We start from the raw sequence: 7,918 nt of genomic DNA, 5'->3' as shown, positions 1-7,918 counted from the left end.
TACTTGGTGAAACCGGGAGTTGGCATTCTGAAACGAGTGAGTAAGCTGGCTGGAAGACCCGCAGCCGCGCGGCAGGCTGGGGAAGCCAGGGTTCAGCGTATGGAGACCAGCTGGCTGTTTAAAAAAAAAAAAAAAAAAAAGGAGCAGCTCCAGTAGCAATTGTGGGAACCACGCAGTAAAACACAGCAAGAGGGGGCTGGGCTGGCCTCTTGCTGTCTGGCCGGGAAGATAGCCCACAGCAGATACCCTTGGGTTCAGGGGAATGGAGGGGAGATCCGGCAGCAGAAAGAAACCCCGCAGCCAGCAGCTAGCCCCTGGAGGGCTGGATAAACTCCTGCCTGGGGCCGTGCCCACAGCCCAAAGCCCCGCCAGTTGTTCCGGAGCTGGGAAGGAGGAACGGTGCGAGGAGGAGGGGGCTGAGACGCCCCGCTTAGCCATTTTTGCCTGGGGCTTCCCTTGTGGGATGGCACGCACTGATGAAATAGCACAGCCTTCCCTTGGCTGAACTACTGGAGGAGCACAGCTGGGAGGGGGGATCCGCTCGGAGACCCAGAGACGCTACGCCAAGTCTGGTGGTTTATAGATCAGCGAGAGAGAGAGGCTGGGGCTGAACTGAAATGAAGGCTTAGACTTTTGCGGTGGCCTTGAATCCCTGGGATCCTGGGGAATTTGAGCATTAGAACTGCCCTTCCTCCCTAGCTACCCATACACACACCCCACATTCAGGGTGGACAGCTCCAGCAACATACCCAAACTGAGTTCTCCAACTGAACCCACAAGAATCATTTCCCCACACAAAGCAGAAAAAAGGTTGAGAACTGACTCAAGGGATATAGGTGACTCACAGACGCCATCTGCTGGTCAGTTAGAGAAAGTGTACGTCACCAAACTGTGTTCCTGAAAAATTAGATCGAGATCCCTTATTCTTTACAACTTGAAAGAGCCCCATCAAGCAAAACAAATGCCAAGAGGCCAAAAACAACAGAAAATCTTAATGCATATGATAAAACCAGAAGATATGGAGAATCCAACTCCAAACACACAAACCAAATTATCGGAAGATACAGTATACCTCGCAAAATTAATCAAAGATCTACAATCAAGGAACAAAAACATGGCAAAGGATTTAAAGGACATCAAGAAGACCATGGCCCAGGATATAAGCTACATAAAGAAGATCCTAGAAGAGCATAAAGAAGACATAGCAAGAGTACATAAAAGAATAGAAGATCTTATGGAAATAAAAGAAACTGTTGGCCAAATTAAAAAGACTCTGGATATTCACAATACAAGACTAGAGGAAGCCGAACAACATCTCAGTGTCCTAGAAACCCACAGAACAGAAAATGGAAGAACAAAAGAAAGAATGGAGAAAAAAATAAAAAAAATCTAAATGGATCTCAGGGATACGATAGATAAAATAAAACATCCAAACTTAAGACTCATTGGTGTCCCAGAAGGGGAAGAGAAGGGTAAAGGTCTAGAAAGAGGATTCAAAGAAATTGTTGGGGAAAACTTCCCCAACCTTCTACACAATGTAAATACACAAAGCATAAATGCCCCGTGAACTCCAAATAGAATAAATCCAAATAAACCCACTCCAAGACATATTCTGATCAGACTGTCAAATACAGAAGAGAAGGAGCAAGTTCTGAAAGCAGCAAGAGAAAAGCAATTCACCACATACAAAGGAAACAACATAAGATTAAGTAGTGACTACTCAGCAGCAACCATGGAGGTGAGAAGGCAGTGGCATGACGTATTTAAAACTCTGAGAGAGAAAACTTCCAACCAAGAATACTTTATTCAGCAAAACTCTCCTTCAAATTTGAGGGAGAGCTTAAATTTTTCACAGACAAACAAATGCTGAGAGACTTTGCCGATGAAAGACCTGCCCTACTTCAGATTCTGAGGGGAGCCCTGCTGGAGGAGAGACAGGGAAAGGAGAAAGAGATATAGAGAATTTTAACAGACATATGTAGTACCTTACATCCCAAATCACCAGGACACTCACTTTTCTCTAGTGATCACAGATCTTTCTCGAGAAGGGACCATAAGCTGGGACATAAAACAAGCCTCAAGAATTTAAAAAAAAAATATTGAATATACTCAAAGCACATTCTCCAACCACAATGGAATACAAATAGAAGTCAATAATTTTTGAACTGTAATTCCACTATTTACTTCCTACATGATATAAAATACACAAACTCTAAGGACAAATCAGTGGTTTTGAACTCAATGTAAAATATGTAATTTTAGACAACTATATGAAGGTGGGGGAATGAAGGAGTATAGGAACATAGTTTATGTGTGCTATTGAAGTGAAGGTGGTATCAAAGAAAAACAAGATTGATATGGATTTAAGAGGTTAATTTTAAGCCCCACAGTAAACACAAAGAAATTATCAGAGAATATAACCATAGAGATGAAAAGTAGAGTTTGGGTTAAGAGAAATGGGGGAAGGGGCAATGGGGAGTTAATAAATGAGTGTAGGGTTGCTGTTTGAGGTGAAGGGAAATTTCTAGTAATGGATGGTGGGAAAGAGCATTACAACATCCTAAATGTGATTAATCCCACTAATGAAAGGCTAGGGAGGGAGTGGAATGGGAAGATTTAGGCTGTATATATGTTTCCACCACTGAAAAAAAAAAAAAGTCAGTCTAACTAGATAACAATTGAATACTAAGGATGAACTTGGATGGGACAGGAGGATAGAGGACAGGTGGCTCAAAGGGACACAGTTGAGACATAAGGAAAAGGAAATATAGAATGTAAGCTTTGTATCATTGTTGAATCTCTTGTACTTCTTAGCTGCACTTAATGGGATTGCATAAAAGAATGTTCTTGTTCGTGGGAAGTGTATACGTGAATTATAGTGTATGTTCAAGGATGTGTGCAGCTAGCTCTCATATTTTCAGAAGACAGAGCAATAGATGATGGATGATAGATAGGGAGGGAGGGAAAGAAATAGTGATGTAGATGCATGTTAAGGTTGATGGATTGATCTATCAGGGGAGGGGGGTCAGGGTATGATGGAATTCTGTGTATGGGGTTAGTATTGTTTTTGCAACTGTTCCTATAACTTTGAATCTATTTTAAAATAAAATTTTAAAAAAAATGGAAGTATAGGGTCATGTATGTCTCCAGAAGGATAAAAACTGGGACATTATAACTTCATGAAAATTAGAGTGGATAATGATAGTAGTTAATTGTACAAATATGCATTTCCTACATGAACTAGAACAAATGTATGTCACTAGTTCAAGGTGTTAATAATAGGTGGTATATGGGAAGATATAATTAAGGTAAATTAAGTGCTATAGTTAGCAGTAACATTGTAATATTAATTGTACCAAAGGCAGTATAAAAAATCTAAATGTTAATAATAGAAGGATATAAGGGGTATGGGATTTTTGTTTCTTTGTTTTCAAAAGAAATGAGAACATTCTCATATTGACTGTGTTGGAGAATGCATAACTGTGATTATTACAAGGGCCATTTATTTTATACTTAGGATGGATTATATGGTGTGGGTATAAAACTGTTAATAAAGAAAATATATCAGTTGGAAAAAAAAACAAAAAAAAACCTGAACATGAATGTATGCAGCAGTTTGTTCATAATCACTGAAATCTGGAAGCTAGTTGTCCTTCAGTAGGTGAATGGATAAAAAAAAAAACAAATTGTGATACATCCATACAATGGTGTATTATTCAGCTTTCAAAGGAAATGGGCTATGAAAACATACAACGACATGAATGAATCTTAAATGTATATTGCTAAGTAAAAGAAGCCAGTCTGAAAGACTACGTAATGAATGATTCCAATTATATGATATTCTGTAAAAGGCAAAATATAGGGACATTAAAATATCAGTGGTTGCAAAGTGTTCATGGTGAGCAGGGGAGGGATGAAGCACAGGGAATTTTTAGTGTGGTAAAACTACTCTGTATAATGATATAATGGGGGATAAATGGCATTATGTATTAGTCTCTCTGGTTAAACTCTGATCTCTCTGGCTAAATATCGCAGTGTGGGACCCTGGTGCAGAAGTCAGACACATACATCAGAATGCCAAGGTTAAGTTGTAGATTTCATCAATACAAGTTTCCTGAGGTGGAGGATGTAGTGATGGGGAATGTAGGGTCCATTGCTAAAATGGGAGCTTATGTCAGCTTGCTGGAATACAACAATATTGAAGGCATGGTTCTTCCTTGTGAGTTGTCCAGAAGGCAAATCCATTCCATAAACAAACTCATCCGAATTGGAAGGAATGAATGTACGGTTGCCGTTAGAGTGGACAAAGAAAAAGGCTATCTTGGCTTGTCAGAAAGAAGAGTTTCTCCAGAGGAAGCAATCAAATGTGAAGACAAATCCACCAAATTCAAACTGTTTACAACATTCTTCATCATATTCCTGAGGTATTAGAATTCACCAAGAACGAGCAGCTGGACAGCCTGTTCCAGAGGACTGCTTGGGTCTTCCAATGACAAATACAAGAGACGTGGATATGGTGCCTATGATGCTTTCAAGCATTCAGTCTCTGGCCCATCTATTTTGGATTGTTTAGATTTGAAGGAAGATGAGTGGGAAGTATTCCTTAACAATATTAATAGGCGTTTGACCCCCAAGCTGTCAAAATTTGAGCAGATATTGAAATGGCTCATTATGGTTATGAAGGCATTGATGCTGTAAAAGAAGCCCTGAGAAAGGTTTGAATTGTTCCACAGAAACCATGAGCATCAGGATTAATCTAATAGCTCCTCCTTGGTATGTGATGACTACAATAATCCTGGAGAGGATGGAAGATCTCTTTGTCCTCAGTCAAGTTATGGCTGTTATCACAGAAAAGATTTAGGAAAAGAGGGATGTCTTCAACATTCGGATGGAGCCCAAAGCGGTTACAGATACAGATGAAACTGAACTTGCAAGACAGCTGGAGAGGCTAGAGAGAGAAAATGCAGAAGTGAATGGAGATGACGATGCTGAAGAAATGGAAGCCAAAGCTGAAGATTAACTTTGTGCGAAACAGGTTCCAATTTAAGGAATATAAAGCAGTCCTTCCAGCTGTATAATCCTAGACTTGAAAGAGTTCCAGTATTGAAAACTTCAAAGTGGATATTTTTTATTTCCAAGTGTTCAACAGACCGTAACATGAAATGCCCTCCTAAATGTCAACTGTTTCACACAGTAGCTACAACAGATTGAGCATTTTTTAAAGGAGTGGCCTAATTTCACTAGAGACAAATGTTAAGATAAACCAGCACCCCTTTGTAGTTTGGTGCCTCTGTGCAGTTTACTGGGGGCACCCATGGCAAACTATCCCAATCTTTCTATGTAAAATGTATTCAAGCAAAAATTAAATAAATTTCTGGGATATTAAAAAAAAAAACATGGCACTTTACAGCACAAGGTGAACATTAACGTATGCTAATTTGTTTAAAGTGGATTCTGTATCACTAAAGACAAAAGAAACTGCACATAAGCACTGTTTTCTAGATTGGAAAATGTGTTAACAGTTCTGAAGCTACTACACATATATATTACAAATGACAATTAAATAAGTGGGTAGTGATAGTGAACAGGTTCCTCACTGTTGGAGAGGAAGATTAGTTAAGCAAGTACAGGAGGCTATTGTAGTGGAGTAGAGTTGGAGCATCAGTATGAACTAATGATTAGCTTAATATAGATAACAGTTTGTTGCATATAGAAATATTTATAGATGTGTGTCCATGCACATGTTACTTTGTGTGCATTTATTTCTTTGCTCTATCAGCTGAAATGACCTACAAGTGCCACTTGGCACTTATATCTCATTTTCTAATATGATTCTCCAGAAAAAGTAAAGAGATCTTCTAGTAGAAATAACTCATTCTTGGGCATCTTGTAGTAACAAAAAGTAAGGAAGTATCAAAACAAAAACACTCCATATTGATGGGGTATGTCAAAAGATCACAGGGAGCCAAATGAAAGAGTTCCAATGGCCAAATCCAATATGGTTTAGTAATAAAATAAATAATTTAACACTGGATTATAACCCAAGTACACATGAGTCCATGCTAACATAAATATATTTTAATAAATTATTAAATGGGGAGAAGAGATAATTTTCTAATGCAGAAGAATGTCCAAATTTAGACACTATACCCTCAAGGATGGGGAGCATAACTCCCCATTCTTTAAATGTCTGCCATGCATACTGACTTACTTCCAAGAGTGCAGTATGGAAAAGGGAATAAAAGAGTAACTTTGCAGTCGAGAAACCTGACACTAACTCCCTCATCCAGGTGATTAAGAGCAACGTCACCATTTGAAAATGGTACTTTGTGTGATCTCCCTCCCCCAAACTTCATAACCCCATCTAATCATGAGAAAAACACTAAACAAATTTCAATAGAGAGTATCTCACAAATTATTTGACCAGAACTCTTCAAAACTGTCAAGTTCACAAAAACAAGAAAAACTTGAATAAACTATGGACTTTAGTTAATAATATATCAATGTTCAGTTAATAATGTATCAATATTTATTCCTTAATTGTAAATGTGCATTACTGAAATGTTATTAATAACAGGATAAACTGGTTGCAGGATATATAACAAAATTTCAGGTGATATAAATGCAAAACATATTCTATTCATAAAACTGTTACCATAATTGGGTACATATATATTTTTTCTCTTGTGAAATATGACATCTTATTTAAATGAAATTAGTATTCTACATAATATTCCAAGACTAGTGTGTGTATGCCTGTGTGTGCATTTATGAAGAGTAAGATGATAGCTATTAGTGTGATGACTCCTTAAGCAGAATAATTTTACTATCATTTGAAGGATGCCACTATTAAATCAGCATTATTTGATGTTTCAAATAAGGAAATCAGTTTAGTTAATTCTAACAATAGTTTGATATTTTCATCCAATTCAAGGAATCAAATTAAAGCTTTATGTTCATTCTCTAAAAAGTGAAATATATGACAAAATTATGAATATTATTGTAAATTCAATTAAATAGTTCAGTATAGAAGTTACAATTATTTATTGTTGGTAGTGGTCATAATATAATTACAAATTTTGGTGCAGCACAGAGTCACAGTACAAATAATGTTCTTACAAAATTCAGAAAACTATGATGCAATGACATACTTGAATTTCATTATGTACTATGAATAATCCATAACTACAATGTACAGCCATTACAAATTTGCATGTGTCCAGTTAACATAATCTCAAATTATATAAAATAAATCTGAAAAAACTTAAAGGAAACATAGATAAATTATATTCATAGAAGAAGATATCAACATACTTTTACAAGTACTTGCAAAACAAGCAGATGTAAATAACAAGCTATATAGGAGATTTAAACAGAATAATTAACAAATGATCTCACTAATCAATGTAGAATATTGCACCCATGACCATGGATTGGACCATAAATAAGTATCAACAAAAGTCCAAGAATTGGAATCATACCAAGTGTGGTCTCTGACTACAATGGAGCCAACCTAGTTATCAACAAAAACAAGGAAAAGTTAATAAATAATGAAGAAAGAAAATAAAGAAAGAAAAAGAGAGGAGGGGGAGGGGTGAGGAAGGATAAGGAATGTTCCCCCAAAGTTTGTGAATTAGACAGATATATGTCTAAAAAATCTATAATTCAAAGAAGAAATCAATGCAAATTGGACAATAATCTGAACTGAGTAATAATAGCATTTTTTAAAAAAAAATCAAAACTCATGAGATACACTTAAGCCTTGCTTAGAGGCAATTAGTAGCTTCAGATTTATACTTTTGAAAAGAAGGACTGAAAATAAATTATGTAAGTATGCGTCTTAAGAATCTTAGAAGCAATAGAAAATAAAATCCAAATAAATAAGAAGATTTTAAAAATAAAAGTAGATACTAATTAG

General features: G+C 36.8%; 1 pseudogene; it reads left to right on the top strand.

Moving 5' to 3' along the window:
• The first annotated feature begins 4,074 nt into the window (after positions 1 to 4,074).
• LOC119538849 lies at positions 4,075 to 5,020 on the top strand (annotated as a pseudogene).
• The last annotated feature ends 2,898 nt before the right edge of the window (positions 5,021 to 7,918 follow it).

Source organism: Choloepus didactylus, chromosome 6 (assembly GCF_015220235.1).
Source record: "Choloepus didactylus isolate mChoDid1 chromosome 6, mChoDid1.pri, whole genome shotgun sequence".
NCBI lineage: Eukaryota > Metazoa > Chordata > Mammalia > Pilosa > Megalonychidae > Choloepus > Choloepus didactylus.
Note: the sequence above shows the minus strand (reverse complement) of the source record. Positions and strands in the feature narration are given on the sequence as shown.